Here is a 24,636-nt window from a genome sequence, read left to right on the forward strand (position 1 = left end):
CTGCTCCCTTTAAAAGCTTACAAAAGACCATAAAATCCCCCATTTTTGTGACGTTAAGTCAAATACTTCATAAATAATGTCCAATCAATTACATTTTCCGTTGCAAAGTTTGAGGATTTTAAAGTAGCGAAAAGAAACAAGAGGCAATAAACACACTATTAAGGCATTTAGCTCGGCCTGTGATTTATCTCTTTTCCTTTATCTGGTTGGGGTTTATGTTTCACTGCGTGAGCAAATTTCCACTGACATGTTATTTTTGGAGAATGGCCAAGAAGCCAGAGATGGGGGGTGGGGTGGGAGAAAGATCTCCTAAGATATCAAAGACCTGAAGGGAGAAGAAAAAAAAAAGAGACAGAGGAACGGATGGAGTGACATTTGTGGTTTTAAAACTAATACACCTTCTCTAGTTTCCTGTTCATTTATCAAAGGAAAGCCCTCTTGGTTTTCAGCTCTCATTATCTAATGAGATGTATAGAATCATTCTGGCCAAAACGATTTTCTGTATGTGATGGATAAAAAGGATTCTGACCCCCAAAACGCCCTGAAATGGTGGAAACCATCTCTGTGGTTGCTCTTGGCTCTCCAAGACTCTCCTGATGAGGCTATGACGGTGGAACCGTGTGCAGAGAGAGCCAGAGAGGTCTCTGTGTCCCGCGGCCCCTGGAAACGCTGGAGCATGGCGCACGCAGGCATGACTACCGATCCCCATGGGGCGTGGGCCAAATCTGCTGAGTGATCCCCACACAGTAGGCCCTCTGGAGATGAATTTCACTTAACTGACTTCCCACTGCAGTCTCTTTAAGTTACTTGTGTTTCCTCACACTTTTGTGATTGCATTTCGGTTCTCCGCGCAGCAGCTGTATAAACATCTGTCCTGTGGAGGGCACGTCTTGGCGAACAGCACCAGGCTGCCGCAGACAGGTAGGCTGTACTGCAGGTTCACCGCGCCACTCACTGTGTGAGTATCTACTCAGTGCTCCCCAGGACTGAGTGCTCGGCTGGGTGCTGCGGTCTGTTCGAGAACAGTTAAGACGGAGTTGTGTCTTTGAGGAATCTAATTAGAGACCACGGATTGTAATGCGGGACATAAAAGGAGAGCTGTGACAGGACGCTAAAGGGAGTTGGAAGGCAGCCCTTGGAGGGGAATCTCCGAGGGCTCCGTGGAGCAAGTGGCATGTAGGCCTGGCCTGGAGGGGAGGCAAGGACAGCAGGAACGCTCGGACACCAGACCGTGGAGGTGTGGTCAGTGCACAAGGCAGACAGCCTGGGATGTGCTCAAAGGACAGGAGGCCGTCCTGCTGGGCCAGCCTGTGAGTGGAGAGAAAGGAAGTGACAGAAGACGAGGGCCACAGGCAGCACTAGAAATGCCGTCACCGTCACTGAGAGGGGCTACAGCGGGTATATCCGGCGCATGTCTTTAGGGGACATTATCCAGGATTAAAACCCAAGGGCAGATGGCGACCCCAGGGCTATCCGCATGCCTGTTTTTCTTTAAACTTTTAAACACATGCCTAGATCTGATCATCTTTGTAATGTAGGTGGTGTTCAGAAAATAAAACTCTTCAGGAGGGAGGAGTCAAAAAAGGCACTGATCTAAAAAAAATACATAAGGAAGCCCTGGCTGGCGTAGCTCAGTGGATTGAGCACGGGCTGGGAACCAAAGTGTCCCAGGTTCGATTCCCAGTCAGGGTACATGCCTGGGTTGCAGGCCATGACCCCCAGCAACCGCACATTGATGTTTCTCTCTCTCTCTCTCTCCCTCCCTTCCCTCTCTAAAAATAAATAAATAAAATCTTTAAAAAAATACATAAGGAAAAACCCCCATCCATGGTACCCCATGCGCTGCCACGGGTATTCAAGAAAAAGCCGAACCAATAAAAACCAGCCTCGAACCCCTGCTCTCTGTCTCTGGCACAGAAGTGGGGGGCAGTGTTTCGTAGAACAACACCCCGAGGCCCCCATTACAACCTGAAAATACTTACACCAGCAGTGCTTTCGCGTTGGGCTTGATGTTTTCCTTGCAAATATTTAACTTGTGCTTTTGTGAACAATGGTGCCTGGTGTAAGGAGAACAGTACGACCAGAGCTGAGGTTGAGGAGTAGTACGTGCACCTTGTCCCAAACGACTGTTTTTGGAACATTTCTCATCAGGTGTGTCTATCACCACTAACCATGGCGACCAAAGAAATAGGAATTCTTTATAGTCTTGACAGAGTGTGTTCTGAAAGAACAAAGAGCCCAGATTATTGAGGTGTTTTACTTCTTACTATATTGAGATTAAAAGTTGTTTACCCCCCTTGTTTACAATGAAGCCGAGTTGTTCTAGGGAATAAATCACGCGGCCACTGCAGGAATGGAGACCCCGCCCCAACTGTGGCGCCTGGGAACCGCAGGCGAGGGGAGTGGTCTCGGAGTTAGAGCCGTTCCAGCCTCCTTCCCCGGGGGCCTCGCAGGCACGCTGGACCCCATCCAAGCACCACAGCTCTGGGCAGGCGCAGAGCTCCTGGACACAGGCTCAAACGCAGGCAAAACCCTTGTTAAAAAATGTGCTTTATAGAAAAATTAATTGCTCAAGGACTGTACTCATTAGTGGCTATTTTTTCATATTCCTATTAGTAGAGACTGGGACTCTTAAAAAAACACACTCGACATTACTCCAAATCTGGTTTCTGTGGATAAAACTTCCAGGAACCATAGTTATTTCTAGAGGGCTAGATGATCCTCCAGGGAAAGTTACAAAAAATCCTAAGTGAGTGTTGATGAGATGCTTGCATGTCTTTTCTCAATGCGTAGCGACGTGCCTTGGCCAACGCCTGCCGCCTCCTTGCCTGTGTCCTGTCTCCCGTCCCAGGGCTGCGATGTGCGGAGTAGGAAATGGGGCTTCCGTGGTTTCTGTGGAACTCCTAATGAACGCTTTTCATTTGTTTGTGCAGCGAGTGCCGTTGGGCCTCATTTTGGACGGGGCTAGATGGGTTTCGAGGGGAAGGAAATTGAGGGTGGACAGAGCCATCGCCAGAGGAGGTGGGTCGGCTGGATCCGGCAGGTAGGTTCCAGGAGGCGATCCCGCCGGCGTGGGCAGTTGACTCAGAAGGAAACCGTGGTTGGCAAAAAGCAGTGGTGCCGCCCCAGTGGGAGGTGATGGGGGTGGAGACACGTTCCAGGGGCGATGTCATTGGGCCAGTGCCGCTCCGGAGGCAGGGGGCCGGCCATAAAGGGAACCTGTACTCACAGGTAGATGGGACCTCGCCACGGACGTAGCAGCTGGAGGGGAGGGACTCCCATGCCGATCAGAGTTCCACGAGAGAACAAGACCCAGTAGGAGGTGATGCGCGTGCACACCCGTGCAGACACAGGGTGCGGCAAAGGTGGGTTCACGGCTGTTCGCGTAGAAAATAATGACATGAGCATAAACTCCGTGCTCCACAAATGGACACCGACTTTTCCCCACCTCGTACATATGTGCATGTACATGTTGCACAAGCATAAACACGCGTTTACTGCACGTCTGGGACCCACAGGACGGGCCGTGAGGCAGGGGACTTGCAGGCTGCCGCTGAAGGGCAGTCAGGTGACGGGCAGACTTCGGGGAAGGCTCATTTCCGCTTCTAAGGCCTTTCAGATGATCAGATGGGGCCCACCCGCATCACCTAGGACAATCTCCCTTGCTTAAAGGAGATAACTATGACCTTTAATCACCTGTAGGGCAGGCCTTGTCAGCGACACCTCGGGTAGTGTGTAAGTGAGTAACTTGGGGCTACAGCCTTATGGAACCTGACCGTCACAGCTGACGTCTGGGAAACGCAGAAAAGGTGAGCACCCCAGCCCTGGAAAGACAGCGCAGCTGAGCTAGTTTAGGAGTAATGTAGAGCTTTCAGGGAGTGCGTTGAGTCAAGGACGGCGTTATGGAAGGTAGGAAACGAGGAAGGTGGTTTGGTAGAAGGAAAGCCAAACCCCAGCTATGGGAGCCAAAGAGACGAACCACAGTTCACTGCGGAGACACTGGTCCTCAAAAACCCACCGCGGAGGTCTTATCCCTAAGTCTTAAGCTCCAGGTGTGGATTAGCAGGCACATTCTCCGAGGGCCAGGAGGGCTTCCGGAGTGGAGCAGTAGTTCCGAACCAAGGGCGACTTTGCAAACCGATGGAGGGAGGTGGGTGCTGCCAGCCCATCATAGGTGGAGCCCAGGGGTGGGGGTCGAAGTACCTGCAATGCACATTATAGTCCCCACAGCAGTTTTCTAGCCTCAAATGCCTGTAGGGTCAAGTTCGAGAAATCCTGGAACAGAGTGACACATATTAGGAGCGTGTACTTCATATTCAGTCTGAACTAACTCCTGACTCTGATATCACTACTGACTGTCCACAGAGCTTGTGTGGAAGAAAAGCGACGAGGAGAAAAGCAGCGGCAGCAGCCTCGTCTTTCCTCTGGAGACCGCGTGGCACAGCGGCAGGAGCACGACTTCACAGTGAGAGAGTCCTAAGTTCAAGGTCAACTCCGACACATACCACGTGCACCTCGGACCAGATGCTTAACCTCCTGCGGAATCCGTTTACTCAGCAATAAAATGAGGAAAATGCCTGTCTCCCAGGGTTACGGAGGGTGTTGGTGGTATTACTATGTAAGTGTCAGTCCCTTTCCCCCCAAGAAAGCATTTGGGCAGCTGTGATAAAAATCCACCGAAGAGAGAATAAGACCATAAATTAAGCAACGGACTACTGATGTGTAGAAGAGATTAGATTTTAGAAACAGTTCTTAGGCTCTGCAAGGCTGTTGACCCAGTGGGTGAAGAAGAACGGAGACGAGTTTTCAAGGATGACTACGGCAGATGGGCGTGATTACCATGAACGGACAGGAAATTCCCAAAGAGAGCCCGGTTTGTGGGGGAAGATACTGAATTCAGTCTGGGGCATGTTAATGTCTCGAGTCCTTTTTTCGGATACCTGGCTGCCTGAGATACAGTGGGGCTATTTATTATTTACAAGCCACTTTCGCATACCTTGTTCCATTTACATTTTGAACTTCATAACAACCTTAATTACTTGTGTTCCTCAGTGAGAAAACTAAGGCGCAGAGAGGCTAAGTGAATTATTCAAGACCATGAAGTCTGTAGGGGGTCGAGTTCTGACTCTAACTCTCAACAGGGTTTTAAACAGGAAAGTGCCAGGTGTACTAAGTGGCAAGTGAGTGGGAGGATGAGGGCTCGTTTTTTTGTTGGTTTCTCCGTGAGGGGTTCACCTGCTCCTGGAAGGCTGTGGGGGGTTGAGGGGAGGTGGGGCATCCTGGGAAGGGCTCGGAGGACGGAACCCGCACGCTGGGTGGAGACGCCAGGACAGGCTCCACTGTATGACTTGGGGAGGCCACGGTGATGGGAATGTTTCACAGATCGGTAGCCCCGTGAACAAAGGCTCTCAGAGAAACTTGCAACGAAAATATTAATGTGCCGTGCCAAGCCAAAAAAAAATTTGCAGTGAAGATAAGTCATCTGCGACAGGATAATGCAAATCAATGGGAAGATACGAATGAGCAAACTTTGGTTTACCCGGAAGGTTTTAGGAACACATTCAGTGACGCACATTTTAGTCTGGGAACATGGATGTCACTTCTCTCCGACAGCAAAGTGAAGCGTGCTGTTCTGAGCAAAGGCCCCGAAAAGTCTGTGTCTTTGCAGGTTTGTTTTTCACGGTTGTGATGGTTCTTAATGGACTTAATTTTGGCCGTGAGACACATATGGTAAAGTAGATTTTCTAAATCTAAATATTTGCAAGTTTCAATTAAGCAAGACTGAACTTCCATCTAGTTCTTGGGAGAATGACAGAGGTTGGACCCAAAATTTCTTTTTGGGGGTTACAATTTCTTTGTAAATTATTTAATTATTCTATTTATTCTTTTAATTATGGCTAGAAACAGTTGCCTATAAAATCTCTGTTGAAAAAAATCTATTATTTTTTATTTTTGTTTTGTTTTTTTAAAATATTTTTTAAATGCCAAACAAATTATGGATTTTTCTAATCGTTTCATGACACATACACAAACACACATTTCTAAAAATCGGTCTGTGTTCTCTTTGAGAGGTTCTGCATATACCTCTTAAATGAAGTTCATGGATTATACTGTTCAATTCATCTATGTCCTTACTTATTCTTTTTGTTTACTTCATCTTTCAATTCAGAAAGAGGTACATTCAAAATGCTAATAAAATGGATGTTTTTATCAATTTCTCCTTACATTTCATTTTTTGAAATTTGCTAAGGGTTTGGTCCATACTGGTTTATGCATAGCATTTTTTCTTTATGTTTCATTTTTTAATAACTGCTTCACACATTGTATCATCTTATAATGCTCTATACCTTAGAGCCCCCATCCCCCATACATCGCTAGCACTGCGACTCTTGCTCCCTCTCATTTCATGTCTCATTGGCGTTGCCTTTTCGGGGTGGTCAGGTTCCTTTATCACTTTGTTTTAAATGTTTCCTGTAAGCATCATGAAGCTGCATTTTCTTTCTTAGCCCTCTCGAAAATCCCTGCCTTTAATGGGAGATGTTCCTTTATACACATTCAGTGTACTAATTGGAATGCTTTGCTCCTTCCATTTCTCTTTAAGCTATTAAGTATTTTACTTCGCATTTCTCCATACTTTCTAAGATTTCCTCAAGTCATTATTTTCTTTTCCATGCTTCCCCTCATTAACCAAAAGCTCTCCTCTGATTTTCCAGTCTTCAGCGATTGCTTTCCCTTTCTCAACACGTACTCAGACCCACCTATGTCCACCATAATTGGAAAACAAGTTGTAGACCACCCCCCGGCGCCCCTCCCCCCACAAGACGAGAAACAGTTGGATGAAGAGGGCGTCCCCGTCCCTGCTTTTCCCTCCCTGCTGCCCTCTCCTCCGGAGACATTGGGAATCACTGCTCCTCACCCTCCAACTGCAGGTTGCACCAAATTTTCATTCATGTTTCTTTCTTATGCTGATTCCCTTTTCTTTTTCTGGAATATCATCTCCTGGCATTTGGGTGTTCTGGATCTCACTTCCTGTTATCTTTTTTCCTATTGTTTTCTTTTGTGTGTGTTAAATATGAATATGAGAGCAAGTTGAAGCCCACACATTCAGATCTCAACGCCTCTTTTTCCCTTGTCAATCAAGATACGGATTTTAAAGTCAGAAGGTTCACATACACTTTTTTTGTGGGTTTGTTTGATCGTTTTTTGGTATTGTGCTTGATTCTTAATCGCTACCCTGATGATACTCATGTGTCCACAAGCCCAGCATCTGGGGGACACCAGGAGGGCAGAGAACTGGCATTCAGAGGGCAAAGTGAAGTGCTAGGAACCAGTCCTGATCTCCCAGAATCCTCTCTATGTGATGCTTTGAAAACATACACGAAAGTGATCTTTCAAAAAGACTTTCCGTTTGGGTTGATCTTTATAAATGTAAATTACCAGCACAATTGATTTTGACCATATAAATGCTAAAGTAGCATCAGGCAGATATAAATTATGAGTTAAAATTTCCCTAGAGCAGCAACTGAAAAAACAGTAAGATAATATCGTATTCATGTTAGTCTCTCGTCCTTAGAACAACAACCTGAAATTCTCTATAAATACCCTAGGATACCAGAAAAAAAGGTATGTGTCTGCAGTTTTTATGGTATCTCAAAGCTTAATAAAATTTACCAGCTTGATGGAGAAATCTCCAGGATACGCTAATGTAATCAAATTGGTTGGTTTGATTTGTATCATTTTGACCCAGGCCTCTTAGTTCCTAGTGGCTAAAATGAGTAGAAACAAAATAAAACCAAACAAAAAATATGTTCACACCAGTGAGATACATCATTTTTAAGGGAAGAAGAGTCAACTGTCATCCAAAGGCAATGTTCGTCCTGGACATTAAACATTCATGGTTAACAACCCTCAGTGCAATTTGCTGAGGACCTGCAAGAAATCCACCGCCCAGATATTTACGGCAATGAAATCCACGCTACTCCATGGGCCTACTTAACACATAACTCATTTCCTTGACTTTGAAAGTATTTTCAGAACTCCTGCATAAGTTATTGCAAAAGAACTTTTTGGTCAAAATGTTTGGAACCAGTGTATCTAGAAAGACACAGCCTTAATGATCACTTCTGTGGGGCATAATTGAGAAGTATATTATGAATTTTAAATGGTATCTGAAACAGGTATATATAACAAACCTAACAGTATATGAATGTGAAATACTCACGAGATACATATGCAAGAATAATTAGAAAGGAAGGTGCCCAGCTCTTAGTGGAGAAAGCGAGCCTGTTAAGTGATTCTTTCAATTTTGAAGGCTGTTATCTCTAAAATATTCTGTAGTGCATATTCATGCAGTTTAGGCAGGACATTTGGTTTGGCAGAAAAATCGCTTGAGTCAAAATAATCCAGACTACTCCCGAATTTGAGCTGCTGGCTGCACGGCCCCATATGGTGCTTCCCCAGCCTCCCAAAATCAACGCGTCCAGATCCGAACACAGAATTTTTTCTACTCTCCCTTCCCTTACCACTCAGCCTTCCTCCCGTCATCTCTGTCTATGTGGATATTCCTATCTCAAAAATGGAAACCCGCTTCATCTTCATGCACGCCTTAACCCTCGCTTGGCCCGGAACATCCTACAGGTTTCTGGCTTCGCATACACTGTCCCTTGAACCCAAGACTTGCCCAAACAAATGTGACTTGGTGGAATCTGACTCTTCAAGGCTTACTTCTGATGCCACTGCCCCTGGACTGGTATTGTAAAGGAGCAAAATTTGTCACACCCAAATATGTCCCTTTTGCATGAGAATTATTCTGGGCCAGTTATTTTTCAGAAACAGAAGACTCGGGAATTTTGTTGTTTTACTTCCCCCCCTTAGCTGCCTGGAAACATGGAGACAGGGAGACTGTACCCAGGAGAGAGCTATGGCCAAAGATAACTTGTACAGCAGAAAGACCTCTCCGCGGGCCGTGATGAACGCTCCTTCACCAGCCTTTGCTCCGCCCGGCACCCTGCAAACTGTCTCCCTTCCCAGGGAAGGCTCCGGCCCTGCCTCCTTCCCCTGCGCTCAGGAAGACAGCTGAGCCTCACTTATCTGACTGTCTGGGAGCCTCGTATGTTGGGGGTGTCTGTGGGTGACACTGAGTTTGCTTTCATCTTGTTATACTGTTTTTGTGTGTATTTGGTTTTCAGACCAGCGAGAGAACCTAGAAGGGTAGGAGGAAATTTTTTCCTCTCCCACAGTATCCCTGGGTTCCTCCTCGGAATTAGTAATTCTGTTTCCTGTGCTTCTGCTGACCTTTGTTTATGTCTTATCTCCCTTTCTTTCTGTCTCTATATTGTTCATTTTACAGGCACGCATCTGTCTTTTGTGGGCTGAAGATAAGCCTGCAAAAGCCTACTACAGATAAGCGGTAGTTGGTTGGGTCTCAATGATCTTTTGATGCCCCAAGTGTAATTTCAGGGCCATATGTGAATAGTATAATAACAAAATCATGTGGATTCTAAACCTTTATAGAATAAAAACAGAAATCTAGAATCTGAGTGAGAGTTCTAATAATTTGGGATGGTTAAAACAGAGGGAGAAGGAGACTGGGGTTTTCGTTCATTATCGTTCATGTTTTGTTCATTATGTGAATGGAAATAAATGCTAGAGTAGCTGGAGTGATGAGGACACGACGACCCCCTTGACGCTCGAAGAGGCGAGGAAGAAAACGCGCCCAGAGTCTCCAAAAGGAGATATTCTCGCTGACGCCTTGATGTTGGCTCCTTAAACCTCGGTGCAGGTTTCCGGCTCCAGACCCAGAGGAGCACACGTTTGTGCTGTTTCAAACCACTGAGTTTTCGGCATCGGTTATGGCATCAATTGGCAACTAATACACAGGGGGTAGCAAGAAAAGGTAGAGAGATCACAGGGACTCTTGAGGGGAGTCAGAAAGAAGGCAGCTTCATACACCAGAAAACAAGCACAGCGCCCACAGCTGGGACGTGTGGTGGGAAGGCATTGCTCCTTCAGGTCAAACAGAAGCAAGCTCAGAATCCCGTTCTTCGCTTGCTAGTTATATGACCTTTGCAAGTTGCAATGCTTAACCCCTGAATCTTATCTGCAAAATCTGAAGTAGGAATGACCATGACAATGAGGCAGATTGTTGCAAAGGAAAGGGACAGCAGGGTTCTGGCAATTAACATGTGGTTAACTTTTGAGGTGATTATCCCACCTACCCCATCTTAAAACTGAAATATAAATGAGGAAAATCAGACCCTTCTCCATCATCGTAGTGCAGGGAGCTAGTTGGTCAGTAATGAGGTCCAACCACAGGTTTCTGACACCGTGAGTAGGGCTAATGCACAATGAAGCAACTGGCCACAGAGACGCTCGAGCAAACAGACACCCGAAGCCTGGGTAATCGTGATATGCACACCTAGGTATTACTGACTTCGTAGAGTAGAAAATCAACTTGACATTGCTCACGGCATGTAAATGGTGAAACCAAACCAAACCAAAACCCCAAACTCCATAGCCATTATGCTTTAGAAAATAAGACGTGTGGTACGTAATCCACCTGGCTGCGTCCCGGCGACTTGTGAATTGAAATAAATGTCCCGTGGTGGTCACAATTCCCTGCAGCAACGCTTCCCTTCCCTGGAAGCACCTGCACCGTGTCTCTAAGTGTCCGAAGGGTGGAACGCCTCCCTAACTTCCTCTCTGTGAGCTCCTTCACGTCGACTCCTCCTTGGAGCCGCGCCTGCGACAGGCTGGCGGTCAAAAGACTCAAATGCCAAGATGTTTTTATCAGCCCCATCAACAGTAACCTTCAGGTTGAATAGTTCTCCGGTTGATGTCAAAGCTTGGGCCCGGAGTTTTTTCCCCCTCTGTAAAACAGAAATTGCTCACACGCTAATGTAAACTACCTCGTCCAGTGGTTCCCATGTTCCACCCAGCACACCCTCCACCTAGGAGTGGAGAGCAGAGGGCGGGACCTATCGTCCTGCTGCTGCTGAACGCCCATCAGCCTCGAGCAGCAAATGCACCCCCTTGCGTGCATCCCGCATGTGACTGCAACAGAATCCCTCCTCGTGGTGTGTGGAAAAAGAAGTGTTTTCGAGCCAGTCTACATGCGTTTTCAAATTTCACACCAATGTACATTTAGCTTCCGAGCTGCTCACTTACTCGCTGGCGTGCATCCCACGTTCACATGCAATGTCTTTATGAATTGAAGGGAACATGTAGAGAGAGGCATCTCGCTGTTTAGGAAAATAAATTCACATTGTTTTGAGCATGTGCCTTTCCTGGGCATTCAGGGCGAGATGTGTATAAATGGAGACATCTCAAACCACCAGTGCGACTTTCTGGTTAAAGGCAGATTTCAGAAAGTAATATTCTTCTCTGCGCCTCCCCATCTGAACGCTTCTATTTTTTTTTTTTTACTATTAAAACACTGCTCTGCTCTATCACCAGTGATAGAATGGCCTATCTAAAACGCCATATGTCATCACACCGCTTGGAAGCACAGACCTCTTGGAGGCCCATTATGTAGTGACAGCGGCATGCACTTGAGTAAACTTCATTATCTATATGCTCAAGTCCATGAACATCTGTGAATGAAGAGATACAGCATATTGATTTTGCTGTGGTCCTTCCCTACAGTGTAGGTGGTATTACATGAGCTTACAATTTCAATAGCCTGCTGCAGTTTAGAAATAAAAAAAAATCGTTATCTGGAAACCTCTCAAACCAAGAGAAATGGGATCGATTTTTTGTCTGTGGTTAGGCACCGGGAGGCCAGCGTGGATTTGCTGTCCTCGATGCCCTCGTCCTCTTGTTAAAAATATTTAGGGGGCTCCCCGGGGAACGCTGTCCCTGCGCTGAACCTGGTTGCGGCAGGGAGTGGAAAGTCTGCTGCTCTCTGTGTCCTGTTGTCCGCCGCCCACCCAGGCACCGGCTCCCTGCGTCCCTTCCCCTGGGAGACGCGGGATCCAGCCCTCCCCTGGTTTCCAGACACCCGCGATGGAAGCCACGGAGACTGACTGACTCTCCGACCGTGCTTATCCTCGGGACTCGGCCCGCACTTCACCACGTGGAACTTGACCTCCCCTTCGGATGGGGGCTTACTCATGTGACATCGGGCAGAATTCCTGGTAACATTCTTTTTTGATGATCATGAAATGCAAACAGGTCTATACTGGAAAACACGATCGGCGTATTCCCAGGTTCGTTACAACGTCTTTGTTAGGAAAAACTTCTACATTTCAGAAGTCATTCCTGTAATTTTTGTTACCCATTCACTGTATTCATGGAGGCTATGCTATTGTTTACATACAGCTGGAGTGATGTGGAGCGGACAGAGTGATCTGTCCAGTTTATTTAGAGAGAGGAAAGAGACGCGCTTCTAGACAGCTATAGTGCAGGAGGGGTAGGGAACCCCGGAATTGCCACAGCAGAAGTGCAAGTAAGGAGCAGTCAGTGTCCTGGGCTGCGAGGACTCCAGGCAGTCAGAGGGAATCAGGGAAGGCTTCGGGAGGCAGTGGCGTTTGTGCTGACATAGGTAAACACCGGGTAATCATTGACTGAGTACCCCCACTGCGGGACTGCAGTGCTGGACGAGACAGAGAAGCCGGCAGGGAGACAGACCTTAAATAAGACTCCACACTAAGATGAATGAAGGACAAATACAGTGAGTCTATAAGGAAGCTCATAGAACCCGAGGCCCTCACTGAAGGATTCTCTGAGTTTGTGCATGCCCAGAAGTCGAGGACAGAGGCACTGAAGTGGGGAAGGAGAAAAGGGGCAGGATTAAGATGGAGTGTGTCCCAAGACACACGCACAGGGAGGACGGGCGTGAGCAGCCCAAACACGGCTCTCTCAGGGGAGGGGTCACTGCTCCTGGAATTCACAGCCAGGCCTGAGAACGGACGGGTCTGGAAGGCGGGACTGAAAAGGGAACGGTGAACTCTTTACTGGTGGTCACCACCTACAGGCCAGGCAGCACTACATCCGGTTCTTAGCATGCATTACCTCGTTGAAGTTACAGTGTCCTACGCTAAAGACGAGGGAAGTGAGGATTTAAAACATTGGATGATTTCCCTAAAATAATACCGAAGGTATAAACGGTTCCACTGGGAGCATCAGTCTGGAAAAGGATCTGCATCTGGGCGGAGTCCCCCTTGTTTCATTGAAAAAGAGATACGAAGAGAGTAGGCAGTTTCCCTACATATGGAGACCTGGATAGGCCTGGGGTCAGAATTAGAAATCTTATTTGGATAATTTTACATGAATGGAAATGCCATCAGTGGACACTGAAGACAGGCAACCGGATGTGCGAACACGGGTAAAAACGGAAACTTCTGACTCCGCCCTCTTCAGAAGGAGGTCCCGATTCCACTGAGACCCCCCTGAAGGGTCTGCTCTGGGCGGATGGCACGTGCACCGTGCACTGTGAGAGAGGTAGGCAGCCTGTCAGCACTAGTGGGGGGGAGGGAGCTGGATGGTCACACACACACACACACGTGCATACACACACATGCATACACACACACATGCACACACACGTGCATACACGCCAAGCCAAGGGTTTCTTCCCTTTTCAGGTCCAACCCAACAAGAAGAACGGAGAACCTCTGAGCAGAACCTCAGGCCGAGTGCCGCTCTTGAGCATCAGGAAAAGCTTCCCCGGGGACACGAGTTTCCGGGGAAGCGGCACCTGTTCGGGAGGGGTGAGAAATAGCTGCCCTGTGGCCTGGGCCCCGGCTCCTCTGGACCCAGCCCCACGCACCCCAGCCTGCGGGCGACGCAGCCCGAACCTGCAGCAGCTGCGCCCGACCCTCCCCGACGACCGGCGTGCCCTACGTTCCTTCGTCTTTCGGACAGTCCCAGGTCCAAGGTCACGTCCTCCGCGAGATCTCACCTAGCGGGCAGTGATTTGCCGCTTCCTGCGTTCAGTAAGTGTACTCAACGTCAACGTTACCGATCCGAACACCTCTACTTGCACGTTCGCCACGTCCCCCCGAGTTACTGCTTGCACGTCTCCTTCCCTCTGCTGCCGCCCTGGGGGGAGCGCCTCTTGCGTTTTATCCGTCTGTGCCGCAGCTGGGGGACCCGCTGGAGAGGGACTGCGGCGGCATTTTTTTTTGACTGTTACAGTTTTTGTATCATTTGCCGATGAATTCCACAGAAACACCCAGATTTCCAGCTTCTCTGGGGAAACAGAGTCTCAGCCATCAGCTGGAGCGGGGGTGTGTGTGACCTCTGACCTCACACCCCCCCATTCCTTATTGTCCGTTAACTTAACATTACTGCCTGGTCCCTGCAGGCGTCTGAATCCGGGGCACCGGCTATGAAATGTCTATTGAATTTAACAAAGTCTAATCAATAATGGTGTGTTGAATTACTTGATTCAGGATTGATTGCTTAGGTCATCTGATGTAAAATTTGCCAAAAATCACTTTAAGGTCCTTATCTCAGGTAAGTGATAGTGCCTTTAATTTGGGGGTGGGGGGGGGCATGTAGGCACAAACCGTCTCTTTGTCCTCAGTCTAAACCTCCCGTTTCAGTATAAATATGAATAAATATATGTCAGCAAAGTAAATTCTTGACGGCACTGGGGTGGCTCTCTTTGTAAGTTTTTGGATGTACGTAGTAAACGGGGAGGGGGCCGGATTCTGAGCCGACGGAGACGGAGTCGCAGACAACTTGGTCTAGGAGATTTAGCATGATTTTACATATCTGGCATTGTTCAACGAGTCAGAATCTCTTTCAAGTGCATATAATGACTGCTTTTAGTGATGGGAACTTGACAGTGTGAAAATCTTCCAGCCCATTTGTAATGCTGAATAAGATAGATCATTCTTCGTTCCTGGGGCTTCACTGTTATAAAAAGGGCCACTCTTCTCATGATGTGCTCAGCCTAATGAATTAAATTTAACACCATTGGTGGATGAGAAACGTGAAAGTAAAAAAAAAACAAACCCTTAAATGGAGTAAACTGCTAGACGGAATTAAAATATTTTTGACGTGGCTGTGTACTGAGCACGCTTTCTTCCATTAAAAGAGAAACTGAGGCACACCACATTTTCAAGAGTTTGAGCAACAGCGGGTTCAAACGGAGTGGCAGGGAGCCGGAAGTGGTCGGAGGGCTCCGTTCCCAGGAGCCTGGGAAGACGTTTGCAGAGGAGATGTGGAAGCCAAGCAGGGGAATGACTTGGTGGGCTATAGCTTAGGTGTTTGCCTTTCTGGAAAAGCCTGGCTGGCTGTTCACGACTGGTTGTCCTCCGGTTTTTCTTAACCTTGAGTTCTTTACGAGCTTGGACTTTGGTTTGGCTTACCCGGGCTGCTCAGGTATTAGAACTACCCACGTCTCATGTCTCCTTGTTGAATCCACGTGACACCCGGCTGTATAAAATGGGACTTGAGGCCTCTAAACCATGTTTTTTGAATCTTGGAGATTCTTCATGTTTTCTAAAAATAGTAATATTAATAATTCAAATGAGAAAAACAGGTAGCGAACAAAGGGATAATGAAATGTGAGAGATTAAAAAAATTAATAACGTACCATAGTTTTTTGATCCACTCATTTACTGATGGGTGCTTAGGTTGCTTCCAGCATCTAGCTATTGTAAATTGTGCTGCTAGGAACATTGGGGTGCATAGGTTCTTCTGGATTGGTGTTTCAGGGTCCTTAGGGTGGAAGCAAGGGAGGGAGGGGGTTTGGATGGGGTGGGGGTAGTAGTGGGGGGAAATGCAGACAACTGTAATTGAACAACAATAAAGCAATTTAAAAATTTAATAACGTGTCAGCATCTCTCTTGTAGTTCAGAGATGGGGGGGAGGGTCAGGGGTATGCGCCAGGGAAGAGTCTCAAATACCAAAACTTTAAACGTTTTAGAGTTTTTGATCACGGAAAGCTTGAAATTTACTTTCCAACTCAAATCTCACTGTTCAGAAATGAACCATCTGAACGTCTGAAACGAGGACCTCCCGTCTTTCTTTTCTCAGGCTCTCTGTCTTGGCTCTGAAAGCTATGAGCGCAATAAGAACTGTTTTGCTACAGTCTTCTTGGACACGCTAGGTTTTCGGGCTCGAGGGGACTCCGGGGAGTGCGAAGTTATGGCAAAATCTTTACACCCTGCGAGGTTACACAATTCTCTCTGTAACATCCTCGCTGCAGACGCTGGTGTGACTCGTCCAGCACAGCCTCAGAGTTCATCCAGCAGGAGCGCGAGGGCGCTAATAGCACCCATTACAGCTGCGATTCTTCTCAATTGTAAAGGCCCAGTGAAATCGTGGGGATGAAGCTGTGCCTTGATTGGCTGGTAAATTGCGATCAATAAAAAGTATTTGTACCATAATTTCACCACCAAGCAGGAACTGGCTGTCCCGGTGGTAAGTCAGCATGTACATACCATCAAAACTAAAGTGTCTCACTTGGATAACTGGACTGAATTTTCTTTAAGACAACAGGGTACGATGGAAGTGACATAAGAAGAAGAAGCCCATCATTTTTCTGCCACCAGGTTAAAAATAAATAACATATGAACAAGGACAAAGTTCAGAGAAGAACGGGGACTTGGCTCTAAATTATAGCTGAGTTGCATCGGATTACAAAGGAAAACCAACACTTTTCTTTTCTTTTAATCTAATAGTGGGTGAAAATGGTAAAGAGCCAGACAGCAGATATTTTAGGCTTTATGGGCCGTACACGGTCACTGTTGCATATTCTTTTCTTCCTGTAACCCTTTAACAGTGTAACAAGTAGGCCTTCCCCAGCAGGCCATGCTGTTCCGGGCAGACTCCTGATTCACAAGAATGCTCGCAGTTGTGAATTCTGACGAAAGCCCCTTTGGCCCCCTGCACGCCTCCCGCCCCGTCCACCTGGACGGTGGGCTGGCGGGCATCACCAGCTTTTAGACCGATGCCTGAAAACAGGGCTGTCTCTGCGCAGCGCGGCTGGAAATGAAGTGTAGGCCGTAGGGCCTTTCCCGTGGTGCCCCTCTGCAGACTTCCTCGGCTTTGTGGACCCCATCCCTGTTTATCTCTGTCCCTCCGTCTTGGACTGGGCTTAGAGGAAACGAAAAGATAGGAACAAAGACGTCTGCCCAAAAGCCCGCGAGACAGCGAAGGACTCTCAGCCCCAGACGTGCACGTACACCGCACCTGATCGCGGCCCTGGGACACCAAGCCAGCCGGCCTACAGTTGCCTACTTGTCCGAGGAAAACGATGGCAAGTTCCATTCCCCTGTCACAGGCAAGTTACTCCAAGTTCAAAGAAATGTCTTATCTCCCCCTAAGCCAAAGTACAGTCTGGTTGGACTGGTGTTCTTGGTATGGTTGTTTCCAAATGGGTTTGGCCACAACTCGTTCAATCGGTGGTCATGGCACAATCCACGTGGAATACACAGATGACCTGGTTGCACCACGCTATGGGCCTGCGTGTGCAAACAGGTGGCTCCCATCTAATCTAGCTAGTCTGCACGGATAGCACTGTTGTTTTTAGTAACTGGGTTGTGGACACTGGAAAATGCGCATTTCTCAGGAAACTTTAATGCGTGGCTCTCCTCAAAGCATCAGAAACCTGGGTACAGTGGGCTTGCACTCGAGCACAGCAGTAACCGGCCCCTCAGCTGCCCTGATTCCGGGCAGGTGCCTCTCAGCTTGCCTGGCTCCACAGACCCCTCCCCTCCCTGGCATGATCTGCCCATCACCCCAGAGCTTCAGAATTTGCAGCTCTTAGTAGACTTATGGCTTCTGACTCGTTCCCCCCACACAGAGAACTTCATGTTGTGATTCTTCCGTAAAACCCACAGACCTAGTCAAAGCATGCCACGTCAGAGACTTATATCCTAGGAGTATAATTTAATAACCTCCCCATGCTCATCTATTATGATCCCAGGCACTTCCCAGCGAATGAAGCATTTGGCAGTGTCTTAATGCACTAGACTCCTTCCGTTCCTCTGCTGTTTGAAATAGCTGCGTCAGCTTCCTTACTGACTTAGGTAACACTTGTCTGTGGATATTTTCCAGGATATTTTATGAAAGTCTATAAAAGTAATTGTCAGGAATGATCATGCTCTGATTGAATAAATATGCTATTGAGGAGTTAGGTACACAATTTAAATACGGTATGAATAATTTGTTAGCCTATCTGTCAGCCTATTTTGAGAGCTTTAAATTGTAGATACATTTGTGGAAGTGCCATCCTATTTTGCAAAGCTGACAACAGTAGCTGTTTCCTGAATGCACCTGACATTATTTGCTACATTGCTTCATGCCAATCACATTTACTGCAAATTGCTTATTACTTTATTGCTGAAAACGGCAACATGTATTTACTTAGCTTTTTATTTTAGAATCAGCAGGCTATCACTTGCTTTATTAATCAGTTCCAACCTTGAGGATTATTGCCACTGGTTTCAAGTTTATCTAATTGCTGCTGCTCAAAACTGAGAAATCAGTAAAGCGGTTACACCATCTCCCTTGAGGAATTATTGTTCCTAAGGATGTTACATTTGCTATTGAAAAAAGAAAGGCTTCCAATTTATACACATAATTGAAAATACTGCACAAGTAGCTTTCTGAGTTCTGTTTCAGTGGTTTTTCTATGAAAACAATTGGGCTGACCTTTCTTTAGGCATCCTGCCTTCTTTGGCTCTTACTCTCTACAAAGGTGTTCTTTTCTTGTATTCCTAGGGATCTCCCAGCAGGCACTGTTACATTTGTCATAAAATTAAAACTACATTTGTTAACTCACACACCATTGTTTTTTATTAGCCCAGCAGAAGAGTCGATATTTCTGATTTGTTGCCTCTGGATTCTATGCCGGTTTTGATACATAAAATCAGTCCAACAAGGCAACACAATGTACACTAACCTAAATCTATAGAGGAGGGAAGGGAAAGCGAAAAAAATTACTTGGAGACCAGAATGTGAAGCGATCTGAAACCACAGCGTTAGATCAGCCTGGGTTGACTCTTGACTTTCGGAAAGTGCCGAACCCCAAAGGCCCACTATTGGGGAGGGGAGGGGAGGGCAGGGGAGGGGTCCAAGCGGGGGTTTGCACGCTCCGTCCTGGGGAGTCGCAGGGACACTTCTCCAACACTGACATGCTCGTCCAGTTGGGCCGGGGAAGCCCCACCGACATCACGTCAAGACAGATGGGTCCCAACTCAGCTTCCGCTCTTACTGGACGCCAGCTGCGTCCCTATGCCGTGCCTCAGTTTCCTCACTTGTAGAATGAGAGGCTAGTTAAGACTTAGTTAGCTCTTGTACCATCAGCTCCTAAGTTCTATCACTCTGATGCCTAACAGTAAAAATAAATAAATAAATAAATAAAAAGCAAAAACAAGCAAACAAACAAACAAACCATGTGCACGCTCCTCTTTTAACACATGCCTTAACGTATTCTCTTCAAGAGAGGGAAGACAATGGGGAAAAAAAGGGAATAAGTGGTAAAAGATTTAACAGTGGGGATTGCTGAAAATTGTAGGTGCTGTCATCCATTTCCCCGACTTCCTCTGTGAATTGTAAAAGTCTCCCAGAGAACATACGTAGAGAGAGCCAGTTCCAAGTTTGTCCCCATGGCCACGAAACATGGGTGGGCTCATTGCCTCGGAGTTCTGCCTGTTACCGAAGCAGCACCCAGGCCGCCCCCCAGCGGCGCCGCCGGAGAGGAGCTCCTCGTTCGGAGGGAACGCAGGGCGGTAACAGACGCGCAGCTGCGCTCCAGCTCGCGCGAGGGCTGCGTCGTTAAAGATGCACGATCGGTGCCCAGCCTGTGGCGATGCGTCGAGAACGCGTATTCAGACACTTTCTCCGTGGCGTGTCTTCTTTCTCCTTCCCCGTTTCTCCTGCACGTTGTACCCGCCTGAGCCTACGAACTAAATAGAAGATGGTAGCTTGTGCGCACTGTGGCGGGGGGACCTGTGACGGAGGCGCGGAGTTAGATCCCCGTGTAGGAGCGCAGGGTTTGCCGAAGGCCTGGCTCGCTCGCACAGACCGAGTCTAACACGCCTGATCGGATACGGGGACACGGCCAGAGGGCCCAGGGGAGGAAGGAGAAGGTGGTGCGGCTTGGATGGAGGGCCAGGGGACGGCGGGCTCGGGAGCGCTGTGTGTGTGTGGAGCCCTAGCCCCTGTCTGCTGTCCCGGGGTGGCCTCTGTGCCTCTGCCCTTCCTTCCTTCCTTCCTTCCTTCCTTCCTTCCTTCCTTCCTTCCTCCCTCCCTCCCTCCCTCCCTTCCTTCCTTCCTTCCCGCAGTTCCACACTGCGAAAGGGACGCTGACCGTGTGAGCCCGGGGGTCCCGTCGCCGAAGCAAGGCGGGTGTCTAGAGTTCTCTCAGAATTGGGAGAAAAGGAACAAGGAGAAAAGATAAAAACAGAATCATAGAAAAGGGAGGGAGCCTATTTTGAGATAGCAAGGGCCAGGCGGCCTGGGCACGTTGTGGGTTCATGACTCGGGTGAAGTCCAGCGGGGTGTGGTTCTGCGAGTGGCCCTTTCGAACGAAGGGCCGACCCCTCAGTTGCGGTTGTCAGTCGACACCCCGGGGCATGGATCCAGAGAGCTTCCGCCCTGCTCCTGCTCTGTGCTAATAACCCCCTCCTACTGCGTGTGTCCAGGCTGCGACAGATTTGGTCAAGGAATTATGTCACCCCGTCGATTTAATGCAACTCACGCCAGCCCACTGGCTAGTGCGAGAGCCGCTTCCTTCCTTCCAGCCCGTGTCGGTAGGCACCTTGTGTCATTCTCTCTGCTGAGGAGCTCCTTGGGCCAACGTCCACATGCCTGAGTCCCACGTGCATGTCAAGGTCCTCCTCAAATGCCGCCTCCCCCCTTATTCCTGCTGGACGCCCACTAGGAGCGACCATTCTTCCACGGAACAGCACAAATGGCCATTTGCATCCTTCCTGCAGTCCTTCTCCCGTTGACCTTGCATCCTGGTATTCATGAATGTGCCCTCCAGTGGGAGGGGTGCCTGTCTTACTCATTTGTTGGATCTGCTTTGCTTAGGCCCTTGATCTAGTGACTGATAATTGCAACACCTCAACCCCCTCTTTCTATTGCTGGCACCTGCATCTGTTTCACCCATTCCGACATTAAGCCGTATCTGACTCTTCCATTGCTTTCATAGCCCAAGGCCAGCCAACTGCCAAATACTCCCAATTACATTCCACCCGCTTTCCTCCCCACAGTCAGGTCCCCATCACCTCTCGACCCAGGTGCCAGGAGCCCCCGCTGCGTATCCCCGCTTCCAGGCTTTGCTCATGGGGTTTACCCTCCGCACAGGTAGCACAGGGACCTAGCTGGAACACAAACCTCACCCAGGTCGTAACTGATGAAACTTTTCCATGGTTTCCAGTCACCTAAAGATGTTGGGAAGTATGGCGCCCCCTCTGGTATTTATGGCACATAACACCCTCTTTGGTGGGCACCTTGTCTACCTGTCCAGGCTCATCTCCAGATCCCATACCGTCCCCGCTCGCCATGCTGTTTATTACCCTGACAGTTTTCCCGTGCTTTCCCCTCTGTTTTGGATGCCTGACAACACACAGTCTACATGTGAGCAGCCTCTGTCCGTTCTTTAAGAATGTTACCTTCTTCAAAGATGTTTCTTCTTCACTCCCCTACTCTTCAAGACTTCAGACTCCCAAGTAATTTCCTCATTATGGCTTCCCTGTACACACCTTGGCCACTGCATACAAATACACCCCATTTATTATCATTAGCTGCCTAGGAGGCGGCCTCTGAGCTCTCGGAAAACGTGCGTATGTCTTTGAACACCTAAGGCGTAGTGCAGGGCCTACGATATAACAGTGCTCAAGTAGCAGTGCTGAAGGAGTGAATGTTAATACAATATTATACGAACGAAAGCCATCTAAACGGCGGCAATAAAGCGTAACTTTTATTGCTGGGACCCAATAAAAAATGACTAAAAATAATGTAAAACAATTAAAGAGCAGGTTAAATTAATCTGGGTCCAGACAGCCTGACTGAGGTTGTTGGAGTTGAAAATGCATACAGTAGTAGTAGCAGCAGGTGGACAGGGGGAGCTGAGACCGGAAAGGTGGACAGGAGGCGGGGAGTGGTCGCTCAGTGGCTGTAAAGAGGAAGTGACATGGCAGGTTTCCATGTCATTCAGATTGCTCTGGTACTCGTTTGGAGGGTGGGTCTAAAGGCCGAAGGGTGGGAGGAGGGCGGTGCGCTGGGAGAAGCAAGCAGCACGGACGCAGGGGATGGGGAAGGCCTCGACTAGAGCAGGGGCAGCTGGAAGAGGAAGGGGTGCGTCTGAGAAAGACTTAGACGTAAAATTGATAGGGACTGTTGATTTGGGGAAAGGAGGTATTGACCGATTGATCGATTTTTTTTTTAGTCACCATTGAGGATACATTTTACCCACGACATAACCAAGTTGCGTCAGCCACTTGGTGACGGCTGAGGAACTGAGCAACGGCCATCCATCAGCCCCCAAAGAATCGATTGGAAACAACACACCTCACAGCTCTTCACTGGGGACAGTAAACATTGGCAGACAAAGGAATAACCAATACCAGGTACGCAAGAGCAGTAGCGACTCTTTGCCTAAATAAACTCCCAGAATAACGCACCGTACGGTGCATTACAGGTCACTGTCGTTGCTGTTGTTGTTAGTCTAGGTGTTAACTTCAGAACAGTGTGCCAACGCCAGTTACCTTGCACACGAGTAAATGAGTTTCTGCTGTGAATCCCTAGACAGATGCAGTCGACAGCGGAGGTGGGAGTAAGAATCACAGCTTGTGAAAAAGTTGTTCTGAAGTTTCTGGAAGCAGCACTTGCAAATCGCTGGGGATGATTTTAGGTTTCGGCTCCTAAATGGGATTTTCTTATATCAACTAAATTTCCTTTTATCCTTCTCTACCTAAACACACGTAGAAATTCTTCAGAGAACCCCATAAATCGAGAAAGAGACCCCCATCCTCTCGCTGTTTTTGAGGGTAAGCAAAAACATTGAGCCAAAGACATGTAACAGGCAAGGGCAAGGGGGATGTGGGGCACTGAGGGTGGTTGCTACGTTCATTTTTGACGCCGCCTTTTTGTACTGAAATCAAAACGGTTTTTGATGTTGCCAGGTGTCATTAGCATGGAAACACCGAAACAATAGGAGGCATATAAAGTAATAAAAAAGGACTACGGGACCAGCTCTAATTATAACCTAAATAATGGGAACCACAATAAAACAAATGAACTGAAAACACTGAGCACACTCAACAGCATCTCAATTGAAAGAGGCGAGTATTCTCGCCTAAAATGATGTGAGCTGCACCCGATTCGGATAGTAATGCAAGCACAGCGTTTTCTTTGTATGTGTGTATGGGAAAGCCAGCCCTTTTGAGAGTTAGAATAGCTTTCAAGGCTCCTGATTTAAATTTCAAACTCTTGATCATAGCTGGGGAGCAAAGGTTTTTATCTTGGAATTGGAAATTGAGTTCTTTAGCTCTACACTGAGCGATAATATTAAGCATTTTGTTGTATCCACCATGCAAGCGGAGTTCCCCACTGTGCCTTCGAAGCCCCGGTGAATGAACCGTATTTGGATTTGCTTATCGGGAAGAGACATTTAGAAAGACAATGCACTTGTCCTGCAAGACCGAGACTCCTGATGCTTTCAGATAGGCCTGTGGAGAGCTGCAAAATGGGCCCTAAAATCAGGCTGACATGGTTGCTTAACAACCTTCAGTGTGCTCTGTGGGCTCAGGGAGTCTGCGGTGTCCCCCACAGGGCTGCTGATGGCAGCCGTCATAATTAGAACACACGAATCAAAAACGCCAGGTGAAGGTTTTGCCTCGGAAGAAAGAAAAGGCAGATGGAGGGAATTACCGTACCCTTTGACTATTAAGCCCTTTCGTGCAGCTGGATGGCTGGGGAGCCCCCGCCGCATGAATGGGTCTGGGGGGCGGTTGACAGAAGCCTCACCCTTCCTACACCCTGGCTTCAAAGTAGCAAAGGGGGCAGGGACTCTCTGCCTTGTCAATTCACGGGAAGGAGTCCAACCTCAGCCTTTCTCCCAGCCTCTGGTAAAACAGGTAACAGTGCTCGTCTTAAGTTTTGTTTCTTAATATGGAAAATGACTTGGCAATCTTTTTTTACAGGAAGAAAAGCTCTCTAACTTAAAGGGACATGACCTTGAAAGAGATTTGCTGAACTTTAATATGACTGGATTTTTTCCAACCTTTATGGGCTCTCGATTTTAAAATCTGCCAGACAAAAGCCCTGCCAGGAAAGCTGTTATTATAGAGATGCTTCTCAACGGGGAGAAGTGGGTTAATTGCAAGCTCTTCAGTGAAATAAAGGGGGGTTTTGCAAACAAGTGCAAAATTGACGAACTGTACCGTGTTGCTCTTATGGAAAACAACCGTAAGAGAGGAATATTTGAGATGGCAAATGTCTGACATAAATAGATGCTATGAAATTTGCTGGGAGAGGTCTATACGAGATTTCAGATTACTCATAAACAATTACCCATCTGACCTCGATATGAATATAGAAATCCATTAGCAATAAAAGTTTCAAACATAATTGTACACTAAGAAGTATGTATTTTCCCCCTATCAATTTATGTTGACAGGATCTAGTTTAATACCACAATCTAGACATATTTATGTTTTTATCTTCTTT

This window comes from Phyllostomus hastatus, unplaced genomic scaffold, assembly GCF_019186645.2.
Source record: "Phyllostomus hastatus isolate PE091 unplaced genomic scaffold, TTU_PhHast_1.1 phas_scaffold_46, whole genome shotgun sequence".
Classification (NCBI taxonomy): domain Eukaryota; kingdom Metazoa; phylum Chordata; class Mammalia; order Chiroptera; family Phyllostomidae; genus Phyllostomus; species Phyllostomus hastatus.